A 20,441-nucleotide genomic window follows, 5' to 3' on the forward strand; every position below is an offset into this window, starting at 1 on the left:
TAACCCTCCCAACCCTGTGCATTGTGTTGTTTTGTGTTTCTTTCATTGAAAAACCACTAAAAGAGCCTTTTGTTTAACAATGTCTTAAAACATAGTGGTGATGATATCAGGGACATCTTATCTCTGGGCTTCATTAGAGAGATATGTACATGCTCGGGTAATACGCTTAATGTAATTCCCAATTTGCGAGGCGACCGCCTCACTTCAATGGCATGTGGCTGTATGCCTTGAAATGGCCAATTTTTTGCTGACTGGTGTTACTCTTGCCCTGTGCAGTGCACAGCGCTTCACTTCTTAGAGGAGTGTTTGGATTCAGGACTCACTCCATCCAAGATCAAAGTGTATGTCACTGCTATAGCGACTGGCTTGGACCCTTTGGGTGGTTCATCAAATTTTTGCAAGGAGTGAGACGGCTGAGACCCTCTCGCCCTTCTACCATCTAAGTGCTTGTGTTGAATGCACTTACGGGTTCCCCATTTGAGTCACTAGACACAGTAAGTATGTGCATACTCTCTCTGAAGACCGCATTGTTACTCACATTGACTTCAGTAAAACGTATTGGGGACCTTCAGGCCTTATTGGTCAATGACTCTTGCTTAGAGTTTAGACATAGCTTGTCAAAATCAGCCATTCTCAAGCCGAGGGAAGGTTATGTGCCCAATGTTTTGGCCACTCCCTTCAAGGTTCAGGTTGTTATCTCACAAGATTTGTCTCCTACTCTGTTCTTGTCAGACGAGTCACAGAAACAACACATTTTCTGCCCTGTGAGTGTGCTATGCATTTACGTTGTCCATACAAGTCAACATAGGCTGAAGGATCAGCTCTTTGCCTGCTTTGCATCTTCAAGCAAAGACTTTCTCACTCTGCAGTCCGCGCTATTGCACTCACTTATGATTCACAAGGTGTGCAGTGTTCCATGGGTGGTAAGGCTCACTGTACCAAGAGCATGGCCTCCTCCTTGGCATGGGCTAAGGGTGTGTCCTTGGAGGACATCTGTTTGGCTGCAGGCTTGGCTTTCCCTAGCACTATTGCCAGGTTTTATAACTAGGAATTCTCTTCGCTCTCCTCCCATATTCTTACTACGAAGGAGGGTTGATTTCCCAGTGTTCACTACCTTGCAAGCTAGTGCATTGTATTCTGACTATCGGTCTCTGAACCATGTTGTTCTTGGCTCTTTCCAGTGTAAAGAGTAATTTTTAATGTCCTACTACCCTGCTGGCTAGAGGCATTATGTGAATTTGTCAGTGGACCGTTCTGACCTTTTTCCCCACCATAATGTTTATGGCTATAGTTCGGCGATGCTTCGCTACTCAGATTAGCTAGTGCCACTGTCACATTCTCTACCTTAAATTGTTGGATTTTATTTATCTTTTTCCTCCCTATTTGTCAATATGAAGGGGAGACTCTATCAGTGCCTGTTAATTACCCTACTGGCTAGTAGACATTGCTTGTGCATGCGTATCAGTAGCATGGAGAGATGGTAGACGGTTCCCATAGCATCTTCAACTGATGCAGCGTCGAAGTGACTGACTTGAAAGGGAATGGTCTGGTTACGACTGTAACCCTGATTCCCCAAAGGGGGAACGAGATGCAGCCTATGCTGGCCGCTCTACTGATTTCTCATTGTTAAGGGTTCGAGAGATGTGCTCTCTTCAATCGAAAATCCTGATGAAATGCGCTGTGCTCCAGTTTATATGCCCGTAGTGATGCGCTCATTGGGGGAGGAGTGTCAAGCACCATCTGCCAATAAACTGCCGTGATTTTAAGGGCTTCAAAGATCATCACTACTGGGAGGAGCTTCCCATAGCATCAGCAAATTGATGCAGAATTTTTTTCCACTCCTTTCAGGGAACCAGGGTTACAGTCATAACCAGACAATTTTCTGTTGATTGGTTGGTTAGAGGAAAGCATATTGCGTATGTGTACTGCCTCCTCTGGCAGTTTTTGATGCAATTAACATGGTATATACCAGCTGCAACAGAGCAGCTGAAGAAGTGAGTGGCCAGTTTCACTTGTATATTTGGAAAAGGAGGCAAGTAAATTTGATGAGAAAAAAGTTCAGAATATTAGAACAGACTTTATCAATTTCTACGAACAATATAGCAACAAAATAATACATTTACCCTGATTCCATTTTTAAACCATTTTTACCATTGAACATCATGTTCTCAATGTCAACACAATCAACACAGTCACTGCATGCTGTCCAAAGAGGCACCAAAGACATCTTAGTTTTCAAATTGGTAGATCTCTGGTCACATACCTTGTACTTCACCTAAAAGAAAGTTTTGAGTTATTTTTTGTTAGGAATCCATCATCTGTAATGTTTTCAAAATGATTGCATTACATAGAGAATACGATATACAGTATTTAGTCCAATACTGTTGAGACAGTTCACAGCCTCCTTAATTTTGCCTGATGTTTTCTTATCTGTGTTGCGTAAAAAAAGTAATTAATTACAAATGACTAATTACTAAGGTTCCATTTGTTAGCATTACTTAACAACATTAGTTAACATGAACTAACAATGAACATTGGTTGTTAAATTAATCTTGGTTGTTAATTTATGTTAATTTCAACATATACTAATACATTTTTTAAATGAAAGTTGTATTTGTTACCATTGGTTGATGCACTATTAACCCTTTAAAGCCTGAGCCCAAAATTAAGAAAATTCCATTCTGTGCCAGAATATGATATTCATATTCATATTCATATAACATCACACACCTGAACTGTATATACCATATTGAAGAGACGAACTAGGGCTTTCAAATTATATAAATATATGTATGATTATTTAAGGCTAATCATCCTTTATCAATAAGATTTCACACAGCAGTTTTTACAAAAATCATCTCTGGCCACCATACTTCATCAGACAACTGCATTTTCAACCATTTTATTTACAAGCTAGAGGGAAACTTAGAGTGTATGAAATATACATAATTTTGTGGGCAATGTAGAATAGCAGACAGATTAGAAATATAATCTATTGTTTAAAAGTTATGACCATTCTTGTGATTAGTGGGAAAACGGAATAAAACAAACATTTAGAATGTTAAGATACATTTCACATGACCACTCCTCAAATACTTCTTTTGAGCACCTGTAATAATAAATTGAGATTGCATCTGAAATTGAAGGACACAAACACTGAAATATACATTTTATGTGTTCAATAAAACACACACTTTATTTAATTTGAACATTAGAATTACACACAAATTACACAGCAAAACATACAACATCAAACTTTCGAACTATCTATATAAATACATTTTTAATAAAGAGTGCAGGAACAGAATATATATAAATTCATAAATACTCAACAACTGCAATACCTGTGGAGAGAAGAGAGGGAGAAAAGAGGAAAGGGGGAGGACAACAACACCAGTAAACACAGCCCAACCTAGGCCTCTTTGCGAAACTGGTCACACTCAACTGAGTGCCAAGACTGAAAACAGTTCCAATCGCGAACCAAGCAAAGTCTTTTGCCATTACATTCCGGCATGCAGCAAGCTACTTTAGTTTTATTTTCAGTCCTACTTTTCTGATAGCATAGCCAACATCTCTTAGAGGACTCTTCAAATTTAGGGACATGGGCTGTGTGGAGTGATGGCTAAAGAGGGACTACAGAGTGCATGCGATACCTCCCAGCTGACAAGCCAGATTTTCTCTGAAATCTATCTGGGTTAAGTTCACCGGTCTATGCTCATCTCCTGGTGCCTCATGAATGTGTTGCCATTCCTTAAACAGTATGAAACTATTGATGACGGCAATGTCTATGAAGTGGAAAAAAGAGTCTTCCACCACTTCTGAGTTTTTTGTAGGACGTCGAAAGATTTTACCATTTGGTCTGACCTATCCGCCCATGTTTTTGTTATAATCGCTAATGACAGTGGGCTGGAGGGCTATTTCTTTTGTCCAGTCGCCATCATTTTTTACAAACCTAGTAATTTCGGTTGAGCCATTCGTATTGTGGAAATTGGAATTGGAGAACTGAAAACCCCATGTAAATGAGCAACCCAAGAAATTTGTCAAATTCACTGGGGGTCACCGCCATCCAAGCTCCTTGGTAGCTGGAATATGATGGACAGTTTAGAACGAGCTCCCACCCCTGATGGTTTGTAAAGCTGCATATCTCAGCAACTACAGCCTGAGTAAAAAACAGCATGGAAAAGTCATTTTCTCACAACATCATATTGGAGGTTGACTGCACAGCCTGACGCATGCTACCTAAGTCAATAACGAATGGATGGCTAGGCTTAAATGTGAGAGGTTTTGGTGCCTGTGAATCGATGTCAGAGTACGAGGGATAAGAAACAGAGTCAGGGAAGCGTTTTATGACCTGTGCGAGAATGGCTAGCCATACCCAGAATAATAAGAGTAACAGTGTTAGTGTTACTTTGAGTATCAGTCATATGAGAAATAGAAACAAACAATACATACACATTCATACATACCCAGTTGATGGTCTTGGCTGGGGATCAGGTTTCATCTCATCCTCCATTTCCTCGTGGTCCGGGTCTTCCTGCAGTAGTTCCTGGTCCAGCAGGTCTTCCTCCTGTGTGCTCATGCCCTCATGAGCCATGTCCTCCTCTGCTATGAACCTAAGCTCATCAGCAGTCAGCTGCCTCCTCCTCTTGAGGGTGCTGAGCAGGGAGTCATGGTCTCTATCCATCTCTACAACAGAAAAAAAGTACAAAAAATGGTAGTCAGCAGTGTGTTCTTCACAAATCCATACACTGAATAGTCACCAAAGGCTTGCAGACTAAACAGAATGTCCAACTGCAGACAGCCCTCTCACACTTTCCTTGTGAAAAGGAAGCTACACACAATCTAAAATCATGTATGTGTGATGGATGGGTAAGGCTATCTGCTAAATTATAGAAAGATATAAATGTTTTTATTACATGGGAAAATCAACAATCTAGATAACTTATCTACCTAGCAGGCCAGTTTCCAGGCAGGTCTGAAAAGCGTCTGCTCTCTGCCTCACATTACTTCAGGTGGATTTTTCACAAGCGACAAAATTGGCCAAAAAAAGTTACTGATATTTAGTTAAAAACATACATAGTATTTCTAGCTAATGTTTATTTAGCAAGTTTCACAGAAACTGCCAAAAAAAGGCTGATGTAAAAAGAGGCTCGCCGATGACGGTCACGTAAGTTTTTCCAGAAAAAAACTAGCTAGCGCTACTCCTACAAATAAATGCTTCGTAACTAAAAAGGTTTGACTATCTTCCACAAGTGACAAAATTGGCCAAAAAAGTTATTGATATTTATCTAAAAATGTACATAGTATTGCTAGCTGATGTTTATTTAGCAAGTTTCACAGAAATTTGCTTAAAAATAGAGGCTAGCTGCCTGTCCGATGAACGCCGACGGTCATGTAATTTTTTTCAGAAATAACTAGCGTTACTCCTACAAATAAATGCTTCGTAACTAAAAAGTTTTTACTTTCAATAGACAATGTTGACAACACACGTTAAATAACTTGTCTTACCTCGAAAGATCGCGTCAGTTTTCAATTTGAACCAACACAAAGTATCCTCTGGCTCTGCTCAGGCAAATGGAGGATGACACTGGTGACATATTTATTATTCACGCCCAGTAACCCTTTAACCAATCATATGTGCTTTTAGCTTATATTGTCATGAGTATCTGGCAGTTTTCAGAAATAAAATCGGTGATTGGAGGGCAAAGATACTGAGACAGGAACCATGGGAATAATTGTTCCCAAATTTGAACGCTCCAGCTGGTAAGGGTTAATTAACATGAACTAACAATGAACAATTGTAATTTTATTAACTAACATTAACAAAGATTAATACATTCTGTAAAAAATATATTGGTAATTGTTTGTTAATGATACCTGATGCATTAACTAATGTTAATGAATACTTATGTTCACATTTCAAAATCATTAAAATAATCATTATGATCATTATGATGTACAGCAGGGGTCTGCAACCTTTTTGACATGAAGTGACATTTTTAATTTACCTTGTTAATGTGCCATACCACCTCCAAAAAAGATGCCACTGCAGACCACCGGTTGAAGTCCCTTGTTGTATTATAATCTTGTTTTACTTATTAAGTATTTAAAGTTATTTCTGTTATAGGCCTATGTGTGTATTGCTTGCTGTAGTTTGGTTACTACAGTGCTGCAGAAATCACTGCCTCTGAATGCTGACTTTATTTTCAAATGAACTCTAACGGCTTTGTACTTGAGACATATTATTAATGTCTCGATTTGGTGCTCTAATGAAAGATATTGACTTGAGGCATGATGTATTTGCCAGTAGATGGCATTAAAGAGCTTGAGCTAAATGAGACGCACCCAGCGACTCTATGGAGTGTATGTGAAGCTGACCCTTTTTTTCTATTTGCAGAGAGAGAGAAAAAGAAACATCCAATTGTTTATTATATGCCTATAGTGGAGCTTGCATTTAAAAAAGCTGGATACATGAGTATGTAGTCTACAAGTCATAACAAATATGACACAAATATTTTGTAGTCTGCTGCTCTTATTCTAATGCTCAGTTTTATTAAGATTGCACTTTCCTTCAAGCTGAAAGAGAATAAGTGATTTCACTATTTTGGTGTATTTTAAAAAGATTTTTAGTTGAATTGTTCTTTGATCTCTTTCTGTCTGTTACTTCATTGTAAATGTCTGGCATAATATCAGTTCAGTTCAATTCAATTCAATTCAGTTCAATCCAATTCATCTTTATTGTCCACTCATGTGGAAATGTGTCTTTGGCCCCCCACATGGTAGTAAAAAAACAATTGAAAACCATTTTATACACAAATAACTTTACAGCAGCAAAGACACAGGTATTCACATCCACACATGAAGACAACTACACTCATATCCTTCCTTTCAGCCTTGTACACATCACAATTATCCATTAAATATTCAATAAAACAACAGGAAATGGTATAAATGACCTCTTAAAAATATTTTTAGTGACTCTGGGCACTCTATATTGTCGTCCTGAGAGCAATTTTTCAAATTCATTGTAAATAGGATGTAAGGGATCCCTCACTATCATGGCTTTCCTCCTTGTTTGAGTTAGATACATGTCTGAAATCTGTCTTTGTGGCTTCCCAATTATTTTACATGCATTACTCACAACTCTTAATTAATTTATTCTTGTTCTTGACCCCTAAGTTTCCATACCAACATATAATATTATGCCTCATAATGCTCTCCACCAGACAAGTGTAAACCATTCCCAGAAAATCTCTGCGCACATCAGTGATGGACTGGCCATCTGGTGCACCGTGCATTTTCCCGGTGGGCCGTCGAGCATTGGGCCGGTCAGTTTCCCCACTCTTATTTATTACATACTGCCATTTACTGCTGTGCATGGAAAACACCAAATACTCCAAAAGTATGATGAAACTCCACCTACCCGATTACCATGAGAGCAGAGCGGGACCGGCCATCCTGCGCAACTCATCCACTGGCTGCAGCGCGAGAGCCGAGCGGTAACCGGTGTCCTGAAAATATATGCTACCTAGCAGGATGTGCTACCAATACTATATTTACATAGTTTTAGGGTTGGGGTTTGGTGTAGGGTTAAGGCTTAGTACAGCCTCACACTATATCACACTAGCTGATAGTTATGCTGGTAGCACATCCTGATAGGTATTATGCCTGACAAGATGCACTACCTAGGTTTTTAACACATTTCATGCTGTTGTAATACACACTGACAGGTTCTCCCGTGCCTCCCGACATGTGCTACCCATGTTTTAACTTTACATATCATGTAAATCATGAGCAGGTAGCACAGATTGTCAGAACACCGGCCCTCCTGTGCAGCGCTGGCTAACCTGCTCTGCACTCACACTGCGCAGTCCCGTATTAAACACTGCGCAATATATGAAAACGTTAAAGGCTCCGTGCAAAGCTCTTTGAAACCAGATTAAACAGCCCTGACATTCTAAACAGCAGTGACGAGGTAAACAAGAAAACATTGTGTCATTCACAGTGGTAATTACATTCTTTTCAATCCGCACATCTCCATTCTTATTGCATTGCAGTTAGTAATTACATTTTAAATATATGTCACTTTAATTATAAATATATTAAATACTGTATATTAGGGCAATATGTCATTATGGCAGTTTTTTTATTTTTATATATAGTCTCTATATGAATATTGTTTTTCATAATTTGTATTGAAACCATAATTACATCTGGTAAGAAGGAGCATGGTTTTACCTGTGATCACCATGCTCTTACTGATACCATGGATACTTTGCAAGAACTGTGGTAAATTATAATAAGGGCAAGTACAAAGGAGAATTTAACAAGAGCTTTACTTTTTTTTTTTTTTTTTTTTAATTTGGAATGCCCAATTCCCAGTGTGCTTTTTTTAAGTCCTCGTGGTCGCATAGTGATTTGCCTCAATCCGGGTGGCGGAGGATGAATCCCAGTTGCCTCCGTGTCTGAGACCATCAACCCTCACATCTTATCACGTGGCTTGTTGAGCACATTGCAACGGAGACATAGCGCGTGTGGAGCTTCATGCCATCCACCGTGGCATCCATGCTCAACTCACCATGCGCCCCACCGAGAACGAACCACATTATAGTGACCACGAGGAGGTTACCCCATGTAGGTTACCCCATGTGACTCTACCCTCCCTAGCAACCGGGCCAATTTGGTTGCTTGGGAGCCTGGCTGGAGTCACTCAGCACACCCTGGGATTCGAACTAGTGAGCTAGCGAACTCTGGGGGTGGTAGCCAGCGTCTTTTACCACTGAGCTACCCAGGCCCCTCCTCTAACAAGACCCCTGTGAATTAAGGCTGAAGCAATGAGTTTTTCCTCTGTAAATATGTTCAGTCAAACGAACTTTAGTGGAAAAAAGTTAATTCAATAATTAAGATCCTGATGAAAGATAAATATTATTTAAGAAGTCCTAATGTCATAGCCTTACATACATTACTGTTTACAGATTGATTGCTGTTTATTTCAGTAAATTCACATCTGCCTCCCAATCCAAGTATGCAGTATTAATATTCATAACTGCATTTGCAATTCAGTAATAACATCACTATATACAACTATTCAGCACAAGCGGCCGTGTGGGTGGGAATAGTTCCAGGGCTGATTTTTTGTCCCAGTCCAGCTCTGGCTCACATGAAAGCTATTCAGCTTCCTAAGGAGATATACACATTGCATTGCCTTCTTATAAATAAAATCAGTATTTCTAATCAAATTCAGGTTACAGTCTAAGAACATTCCAAGATATTTAACATTTTCGACAATTTCCACAGCTTGGCTGTTAATTTTAACATGTTGACATAAGGGGAACTGTTCCCTTTTATTGTAGACAATAAGTTCTTTTGTCTTATTTATGTTCAACAACATGGCACTTTCCTGACACCAACTCAGCAATTTACTTGTCTCAGTGTCAGAGATTGTCCTTTGTAGGTTTATGGATATATATTTGCAGTCATCACAGAACTGATTTTCATTTTCTTACTACTGTCCTTGTTTTAATATAAGGCCCAGTAATAACCTTTGTGATCACAGAACACTCTTCTGCAAGGTGGACACAATTAAACTGTAATTAGGGTTTGGTCTCTCTCTGTAGTGTATAGTTGACATCAACTATTACTGTGTGTTAGTTAAAGCCCTTTTTTGTCCAAACAAAAATCTATAGGCCTATCTACAAAAATCTATATCTTTATTTTGTTTTTAAGTATTTTTCAAGTCCTTTCTCTTTCATCTTGAGGATGTCTCTCCTGTCCTGTTTCCAAATTCTCCCTGCTGTATTAACCAAATGTAATTTTATTTATTGTGTTAGCTTTTTGTCTTTATTCTATCTATACATGTATTTGTTTATGTTATAGGTGACATAACGTATCACATAATTTATCAATAAAAAAAATAAGGATATTTGTGCAAATATCCACATTATATTCTCTTTTTAATAAGAACCGTGAAGTGTCATGACCTTGAGCACAAGACTAAATGAACTGTAAAACTGTCAACCCTCTTACTTTTCTGAAGTCATATATTAAAACAAATATTAAAATGTATTCATTTAGCTTGAAATGGCAAAATACCATTTATTATATATAAATACTATATATATAAATACTATATATATTTTTTTTTTTTTTTTTTTTTCTCATTCACACCAGGAAATACACAGAAAGCTTTAAGATTTTGAAACATTTAAAACAAAGAAATGTTATGATGTAAAATTTATGAAAAATATTTAACCCTGTATAGTATGCATTATGTTCTAATGGTGGAATAGTTTTTCTCATTTGATTTTCTGACATAAATTAGCTGTAATGACTGTAATGACAAAAGTTTTATTTATTTTTGTACATTGTTTTGATAATGCCATATGGCAACCCTGTATCACAATGGAAAATGGTCCAAAAGTTTACTTTTTTGCTTAAATATGATCAATTTCCCCTTCATTTAAATTAAAATTTCTTTAATTAATTTAAGTATTATGCTCTTTGCATTTTATAAACTAAAAAAAAAAAAAAAAAAAATTGAGATAATCATTATCATGCATTCTTGTCGATTATCAGTGTTGTTTTCACTGTCACTAAAGCCTAGCTCATCCAAATTTTGCAAGAGTTAACTGTGCACTCTTCTTGCCCTTTCCATAAAACATAGCCATGTTCATTTTTGTCTGAAAAGAAAAAAGAAAAATCATGATTGTGTTATTTATGCATAAACGTTGGAATATCATCGTAAACACTTCCAAATAAATGAATAAATGCAATAATATACTGTAATTAATGCCCCTATTTCTTAACATTCCCAATAAGAAAATGCATTAGTGCAATTCAGTTATAGTCAGAGTTTCCGTATGGTAACATACCAATTTGTCCTATGTGGTACAGTGTTGCCACATGGCAACATCCATATTTTCTCAATTTTCTGTTAAATGCTATATATAATGTTAGATATAATGTATCAGTTATAGCAACAGCATCTAATGACATGGCATGCTGTCATAAATGCAAAAAAAGATGCCCATACCAAATACTAAGGCAGTCTAAAATGTATGTAAATGTTTAATTCAACCTGTATCTGTGTTATGCTGAAAATATAATTTGCATTCTTTTTTTTTTTTTTTTTTTAATTAGAGAAAAAAAGAGGCAGATGATATTTAAACCCCAGTGCAAGAAGTGGCAGATATTATTTGCACCCCAACCCTGGTGCAGATAATGGTAGATACTGATTGCACCCTGGTTCAAATAGTGTCAGTTAATATTTACACCCATATTGCAATACTAACGTACAGTATGGGCATCACTGCAGTGTGTTTATTGTGTTTATTTAGAGTCCCACAGACACACTGCATTAACCCCTAAACCTGACCTTAAACTTACCTTAGAATAAATAACTACTTTACAACAGTAACCTTGGTTCAACCATGGTATTTTTTGTAAATTTACAGTAACCACAAAATTAACCATGAATAATATATTAACAACATATTACTGTACTCGATATTCACTGTAACCAAATCACAGCAACAACATTTATATTCATTTTTATCTATTATTTTAAGTAGTATTAAATTAAATATTAAGAGTGGAAACAGGAAATTGGATGGGAAAAAAAGTGGGACAAAATGCGGATTCGAACCGCAATTCACACCATCTTTACACCCCACGCCACTGTAGTGATATCTATTTGTTAGTTAGTCATACTCTGAAAAAAAATTCAACTTTTATGCATTTTTATTTGTGATCTCAGACTTTTGGACTCCACTGTGTCTCTCATAAATGAATAAATATTTGAAGGATTGTTTTATGACATATGTTCCTTTCTCTGTTGTTATACGGCAGGATTGTTTGTCTCTCTCCTGAGCCTAAGGGGTCAGAGGTTATAGTGCACAGTACCACCGCTCCCTAAACGCATATTACGCAGTCTGCGTAGGACACCAACTCCCTAGTGGGGCGCCATCTTACCCTAGGGGGGCACTAGAAACTCTACCAGCTGGCAATACTAGCACATAATACGTTATTCAAGGACCCGATAGCAGTCGTGGAACACAGACTATCGCCTAGCACTCACCACGCACCTGGCACCTTTCGCAACTCACATTCCACCAATCCCCCCCACCAACCCATTTCTTATTGTGTCATTTTATTATTCTCTCTCTCTCTCTCTCTCTCTCTCTCTCTCTCGCCGTTCCTCTCCTTATCATTCTTAGTCGTTCATCACCTCTCATTCTTTTTCAAAGTTCCTTCCTCTGTCATCAATATGACCTTAGCATCTCCCTTTTGACCTCTCTAAAGACACTATCCCCATTATCAGGGCTATCAGAATGTATCGGACACATTATCAGCAAAGCCATTCATCATAGAGCGACTCTCCACCAATCAAATCTCTCTTTACAACCCAACCATGCCTCTGGCATTCCAGTCACACATTACAGCTCATCATGTTAAAGAAACATATTTATATACATGCACATCATTGTTAAGGGTATGTGGAGTGGATGTGGCAGCACTGGCTAATTTGATTGGGCAAGATCATGCAGAGTGCGCATCTGGAAAGTAACCAAAGGAAAAGATAAATCATACTACACTGGGACTTGAGGTTTAGCATCTAGAACTTAACTTGTGTTCTTATACCTGTTATGGTAAATGCCACTTGCACAATATATGTCACATCTCAAAGGTGGATCATATGTCTGTTCTGATACAAGGAGAATCAATGCTGAATGCAAATCATAAAATGCATGTATACATAATCATGGAAAGCAACATTAATAGGCTTATTTTTATTTTTATTTTTTTAAAGAAAGGAGAAAACACTTCCTAATTCCATATCTTTTGTTGTTGATGTCAAAGGCAAATCAACACGTTGCTTCTGAAAGTTCATGTATCCTTCCCTCATTGCACGAGCAACCTCACAGGCACATGTTCTGGTCCCATGGGAAACAGGAAGTTGTAGCATTCACGAACAGTTGTGAGCGCGATTCCGAAGTTGAATTTTCACTCTAAATTAAAATTCTACTCCATTGATGGTTAGGTTTAGTTTGGGGGTTTGTGTTTGGGGGTTTATTTAACCCTCATACACTCCTCGGGTCATTTCTGACCCTTTTCATATTTGTTCATGTGTCCTTTATCTGATTGGTATTTTCATCCACTCCATCTAAACAAACACACACAAATTTTTTTTTGAATTAATTCAAAAAGTCTAAGTGGTCACAAAAAAAAGTAACACTTGTACACTTCGGGTCAAAATTGACATGAGTTTTTGAATTTTGATAGGTAGAGAAATGTACAGTCAACTAAATATACAATTCACTTTACAACTTGATTTTGAAACCGAAGCTCACAAGTGCCCATATGTTCAAAAACACTTCCAGTTTCTCCCACTGAGGGCAATGTTTTGAATTTCGATAAGCACAGACCGATTTCAGCTGAAGAACTTTCAACCTACTGCCACCAAATTCTAAATCAAATGACATATTTTGGCATAAAATTAATCTCACTTAGTAGAAGTTGCTAAATTAGACAGATGCCAAACATGGACAGGTTGTTTTACATCTCCAAAATTGAAAAGCTTTGCAAGGTTAAAGAAAATACTTTAAACATATGGTTGGCAACTTTTCACGACACAAGTAAGGGAAACTCAAGCATTTTGAGCGCTTTAATACGGGACGGGGGTCCCCTTCAAGCACTTTGCAGTCCAACCAGGAAGGGGGTTCCTTCCGGTAAAATAAGGAACAACAGGCCATACATTTCAGCCAAAATACGGGACATCCCAGCTATTACGAGACAGCTGGCAAACCTAATTACACATGTGTTCACTTGCAACCTCACATTGGCTGCCGTGAGCATTTAAACACAATATCAAAATTTTGTCCTACATTTACAAACCAAAATTGTCAATTTTCCCCTGTAGCTGATGTCATGTTGCAAATATTTGAGCCTCTACAGTTCTTGGTAATATTAATACATTTCAACATTTGACTGTAAGGATATTTTTGTTTACTTTTGTACAATAGCAAAGTAGGCCTTGCACCAATTAATTTATATGGACCGCCCATGTATTTTTGTCAATTCACCCACTGTTATGTTGGCATGAAAATTCCACTTGGAATTCACTCTCCAAAATAAATAAATAAATAAATAAATAGATAGATAGATAGATAAGCTGTAGCACATGATCATTGTGCATAGTCCTGTGCATAAGGCGGGTATGAAAAAAGGGCCCTACATATTTGTTTATAAGATGTTAGGGGAAAAAAGTCTTGATTCCTGTTAAAGGGAAATGACTGGAAATCCAACCTCCAAAGTACCTCACAAGCAAACAGGCAGAGATAGTAGTTTTAGGGAGGATTCCAATGTTTGCAAAACCACACCTTTGGACAAACAGAATGAGGGCTTACCTTCCTGTGGTAGGATTGTTTATCAGAGGTCAGATGGCAGCAATTATCACACCCCCACTCCCTCCCGACAGCGATGCGGGGGGCCAGTCTCTGGTGGGCAACAGCGCTGGAGTCATCATTACACTTCTCATGGCATCTTGGGCCCCTAAGCGTGTCTTTTGCCTATCTAACATGTACCCTCTTCTCTTTGCATTTGCTATATCCTCGAATTATTATTCGTATGCTTTCCTTATGTCAGTTTATATGTGTATACACAACATGTTTGATTCGGTTGAACTTTCAATCAACCGCTGCGCTTAAACAAAAGCTTAAACTTAAACAATAGACATAAAGAACAACAACCATTTTAAGTGTTAGTTGGAGTAAAAATTAGTTTAGGCTTAACTTGTGCAGTTGTTGGCTGTCATAACAAACTGAAGTGGTTGGATGATATTAACGTAACTCACACTCGTTAAACTTTGACTCATTGTTACGTCTCAACTTAAAAGTGAGTTCATTCAGTGAAGAATTCGTCAGACTGATTCAAACCTATAACTCGCGAGTTGGTGAGTACCAGCTCATAAGAGTCACTCATTGTTCAAGAGTCCAGTCACACTGTGTATGTTGTTGAGCAATAGAATGGCATGCTGTTTTGGTGTTGTTTCACGGCCTCATTCAATTCAAATTTCAAAATCTAAACTTGGGTAAATGATAATTTCTTTAGTTGTGACGCGGAGATTCAGCAGTGGAGCAAAGCAGATAAGCAGAGCAGGAAACACCGTAAGTCCAGAATAAAAGATATGCTGCTTTAATTACTATTGAGGTAATGTAAAAGGGAGAACATGGAATTTATTCATTTCATCAACCAGAGGTTACACTAATTAGTATAGAATCAAGCAACAATACTGACAAGAAAAGAGAAAACTGCTCACTGCTCTGGCATGGACAAGCTGCAGCTTAAAAAATAAAAATAAAACATTAACGCAAAGAAACTGTTTGTACTTTAAATTACAAACCCAAGTTGTAAAATAATAATTCTGAATCTAACTGAAAAGTTATTACCTCTTATATTTATCCTTATACCGGTCCATTTTGTCATTATTGCCGTGAGAGACTTGCACAAACTTTACAGCGTGGTAGGTTGTCATGGGACTGTTGTGAAGACACGCGGAGCATTCACTGATAGGTGTAAATCCGCGAGCGCTGAATGTCATGCGTAATTAAAAGAATTTCCACTGATCATGCATGTTATAACATCCATGCAACACAAAATTAAGATGTTTATATGCACTGCTGTAGCTAAAAAAGATCATCATACCAAGGCTTAATCAACGTGAATGTTTTTGAGCATCATTTTTTCCTTCATCTCACGGACCACATTGGAGTCCTTTGTGGGCCACCTTTGTAGAGGATTTATTAAGGGAGTTATTAATGAATAATAAGTCATTTACAAATGCATTCTAAATCATCTATATGCAGTTAGAGCAACATGAATAAAAAGGCTGAATTTCAGGCAATACTTGCCAAATAGTGAGCATTTTAACATGATTAATAAATACACTTATTCATATATATATATATATATATATATATATATATATATATATATATATATTAATTAAGAATAAAGAATGGCTATAATTCATAATGAATTATGTCACAATGCAGCAATAATAGACTATTATAATGAGATTTAAAGGAGAGATTATGTCATTTTGTGTTTCTATTCATGACTGTAATGTCTTGACTCACTTGTGTTGTCACTTTTCTTGTCACGTTGATGTCAAAAGAATGGTGTTACTCCGACTGCTGTCCCAACATACCAAGTCCTAGTTACGTAAATTCCTCTGCAAAAACACTTTTCAGGTCTTCATGCTCATTCACAGCATATATTATATAATAAAGCCTGATGATCATTAAACCACACTCAACTTTATGTACATAGGTTACTAATGTTAGCAACTCCTTAATAAATGCTTCATATGTGTCCACTTTACATTAAAGTACATTTTCACAGGTTACTAATGTTGAATAAATGTTATTAAGCATTTATATCATGTGAGGTAAAATTGCTCACTATCTGGCAAGTATTGCATGAAATTCATCCTTTTTATGCATGTTGATATAACCGCATATCAATGATTTCTAAACTTTTATAAACCCTTAATAAAGGGAACATTAATGTAAAGTGTTACCCAAAATTGAGTGGAATAGCACTGATGAAGAGAGAGAGAGAGAGAGAGAGAGAGAAAGAGAGAGAGAGAGAGAGAGAATACTGTTGCAAAAATAAAACTCCCAGGTCAATACTGAAAAAACTACTGTGTAGATTTAACTGTCTGGGACAAAGGGCACATTTGATTGGCTGGATGAGTGGAGAATGGAGAGTGGAAGTCAAACCCCGCCCTGACCTTTGACTACGCTTAATCTGATCAAGGGTCAAGGAGGGGTCAGGCCAATCGTAATGACTTCCTCCTAATAAAACATTGATGTATGTGTTGTTCACCAGCACAGCAACCCTGTCACGATTCAACTACTAAATCCTGTCAAAACAGAAGTGATCGGTACAGATCTAGAGTGATGACAACATTGTGTACTTCTGCTTCTAATCAGGGACAGCGGCTGATGAAATACAAACATACACAAAGATACACTAAACCAAAAACAACAGCAAAAACACACACACACTGATACTCAGCAGTGCAGCTCAATGAGCTTTAACTTGACATGGGATTGATGGTTGTGATGTTTTATAAGTAAAGTCTTGTTTAAACACTTATTTTTTTTTTTTTACACTCTCACTAGTTTATTTCATTTGTCTTATAACAATGTCCAACAGTGTATGAACATGCATCACAGGAGATTTATGTCACTTTTGTCATAAACATTCCCACCACAGTGTCATTTTCGGCACATCTCAAATTCTATTCTGTGCTGGAAATGATGCTGATGGAAATTACATTTTTTTTTTTTTTTTTACATTTTTGAAACAAAATGGAAAACTCTTTTTTTTTTTTTTAGGCTGATTTAATTGCTAACATTTTATGTATCCTAAATACACACAATTAAATAATATTTGCACACTTTTTGCATCATTTGGTAAAATTACAGCTTAATTGGGAATGACACCAAATAAAACTTTTCTGCACCCAAGTGATGTTTACCTTGATTTTTTTATTGTTTTTTTCAAACACCACTTGTCTCATTGTTCATCTCAAGCATGCTCTTCACTGAAGCTGTGTCCCAAATGACACACTATTACACTATACTCTCAGCCATGTAGTGTATGAATTTTCAAGTGCAGTATTGTCCCAAATAGAACACTTAATGTTTGTTTACTACACGGAAATTTTTGCCGTTTAACAGCTGACGGAAGTGATGTTTCAAACACATTGCTAGCTTTAGCGCATTAGCCAACCTCAGTTAAGCACTTGTATCGTAAACAACGTACATATTCATACAGCTTGGGATGATAGTAAAGCATTAAACTCACATTTGTAAGATACTGTATCCACTGAAATTTTGCTAGCTGCTATATTCTTCATTATTTACAACTGTTTTGTCAGACCAGCAGCACAGCCAGGTAACACTGCCCCTTCCGCTATGTACGGCAAGCCGCGTGCGCTGAGTGCATGAAGTGTCCAACATTCCACACTCCGTTTTGACGGTTGAAAAAGTGCATCATTTGGGTACTTAAAGTACACTTCTTTTTGCGGCATTTTCAGTGTTAACATACTACTCGCTCTACTTACACTACAAAATGGCGTAGAATAGTGCAGAAGTGTGCGGTTTGGGATGCACCTTGACACTTTTGTCCACTTGCCCTTACAAAAAATCTAAAATAGCCTCAAACTTGCAGCAAATTTGTTATTTTCACATGCGAATGAGCTTGTGATTCACCGCAAATGTTTGCCAGAAGTTTGCAGTTCTTCACCGGTAGTGGTGAACCTCCGGCAAACCTTTGGCAACAATGGACAATGTGCCGCAAGTTTGACACAAAGCTGATTTGCATGTGAAAATTATCTGTGGTGAATTTGCGGCAAGTTTACATTGAACTCTCAATTTTTGTAAGGGTGGTTAAAGGGATAGTTCCCCCCAAAATCAAAATCCTCTCATCATTTATTCACCCTCATGCCATCACAGATGTGTATGACTTTCTTCTGCTGAACACAAATTAAGATTTTTAGAAGAATATTTCAGCTCTGTAAGTCCTCACAATGCAGTGAATGGTGGCTAGACAGGGGCGGCGCCAGCGAATTTTGATTGCTGGTGCTGAAGAGGTGCTAAATCATTGACAGGGGGAGCTGAGCTTTGGTCACTAAATATGTGCAAAACCCTGCATGGCTAATCGATTTTATTATCAGTTTGCACGTAGTGACAACAGAAGTGAAATCTCTACGCTGCAGCCTCAATAAAACATGCCACACACTTTCAGGGTTGTTTTCAGCTTTTTACAGTACTGTCTGAAGCACAGGTCCAGCAAAATAGTGTACCCTTATTGGGGGTCTGGGGACATGCTCCCCCGGGAAAAACTTTTTGAAAAAACAGCACTAAAGCATTTAACTCTAGTGACTTTAGGAGCAGCATTTTTACCTTTCGCTAGTATATATCTTGTGTAGTAATTAATGTACCTACAGGCTTCAAAGCATTGATAAAATACTTATTCACACAGCACATCCAGCACTAGTTAAAGTTCCTCAAAATCTACCTTTAAATTTTTTTTTAAAAAAAATAAAAAATGGCCTACTGTTGCAGGACCATGGTATTGTGATGGTATCAGATGGTAATACTGTGGTGCATTGATGTACACCATGGTATAAACATAGTACTCCAATGTATATGTAAAAACATACAATGATACTTTTTGATACCTGTTTGATTGGAAAATGTCTTTACCTTGAGTTGTTCAAAAGCTGCACATGCAGTTGTTGAACTCATTAAAGACATTATTCTAGAGTTGGGGTCATCAAGTTCAGACTCGAGTCCGAGTCACAAGTCCAATTTGAATGGACTTGGACTTGTCACGGACTCAGATGCATTTTTACTCGGACTTGACTCGGACTTGAGCCTTTCGGACTTGGGATTTTTTTCAGAGTCCAGCCGAGTCCATGGCATTTAAGATGCAATGAAAAACAAACAAACAAACAAACAAACAAAAAATAATGAAACATAGGGTGACCATATATCCTCTTTTTCAGACCTGAAAAAAGCGTCTGGCTGGGATTTCAAAATTGCCTCTAAATGTCCGGGATTTGTCTTTGTCTTCATATTGATGTGCTCTCTACAATTAGTACTATCATACATTCTGTGTATTTGACACTGCACATCAGTTTTCTTACATGTGATTATTCTGGCTGAGAGCAGCAGCGCACTCTCTTTCAAAGTACTTTTTTTAACTCTCTCGCCCGCGTGCCCGTGCTGTATGTGTGTGCGGGAAAGAGATCATCATTCGCCAGACGTGCGCTGCCACTCTCATCCAGAAATATCAATAACGTAAGTACACTTTAAAAAGTACATTCCCCAACTCTGCAAATTATTAAGTAGAACATGTTTTATCAGGCTCATGCTTATTATGCAGTCATTTCTAACTGAAAATGTTGACTATATCGAGACAAAATCAAATTTACAAAGTATCAGAGACATTTAAACTAATATGACGGATGAAATAGACCATGATGGAAATTGTACAACTCAGTCCATCACATATTTGTAGCGCAACCTCTGTGTGTTACCTGTAAAGCTGGCACTTGCATTTCAATGGCAAAAAAATGGCAAAAAGTCAGAAAATACAATGAAGAACACAAGTGAGGGGAGAAGTCTCTATTCACCTATTATACATACTAAATATAAACATCAGCTCAAGGTGAATTTGTCAGAAAATTTGATCTTGACTTTAGGGAAGTAGGCTACATCTGGACACAGCAGGAGGACTGAAAAGTGTGAAGTGTAGTATTGTAGTATATAAATATTTTTTTAACGGTATTTTCTATTTTTCTATTATGTTGTTGTATTTAATTTTATGGGCATTATTAAATGTTTTAATATGACCATTTATTAAAT

The sequence above is a fragment of the Myxocyprinus asiaticus genome, chromosome 15 (assembly GCF_019703515.2).
Source record: "Myxocyprinus asiaticus isolate MX2 ecotype Aquarium Trade chromosome 15, UBuf_Myxa_2, whole genome shotgun sequence".
Classification (NCBI taxonomy): domain Eukaryota; kingdom Metazoa; phylum Chordata; class Actinopteri; order Cypriniformes; family Catostomidae; genus Myxocyprinus; species Myxocyprinus asiaticus.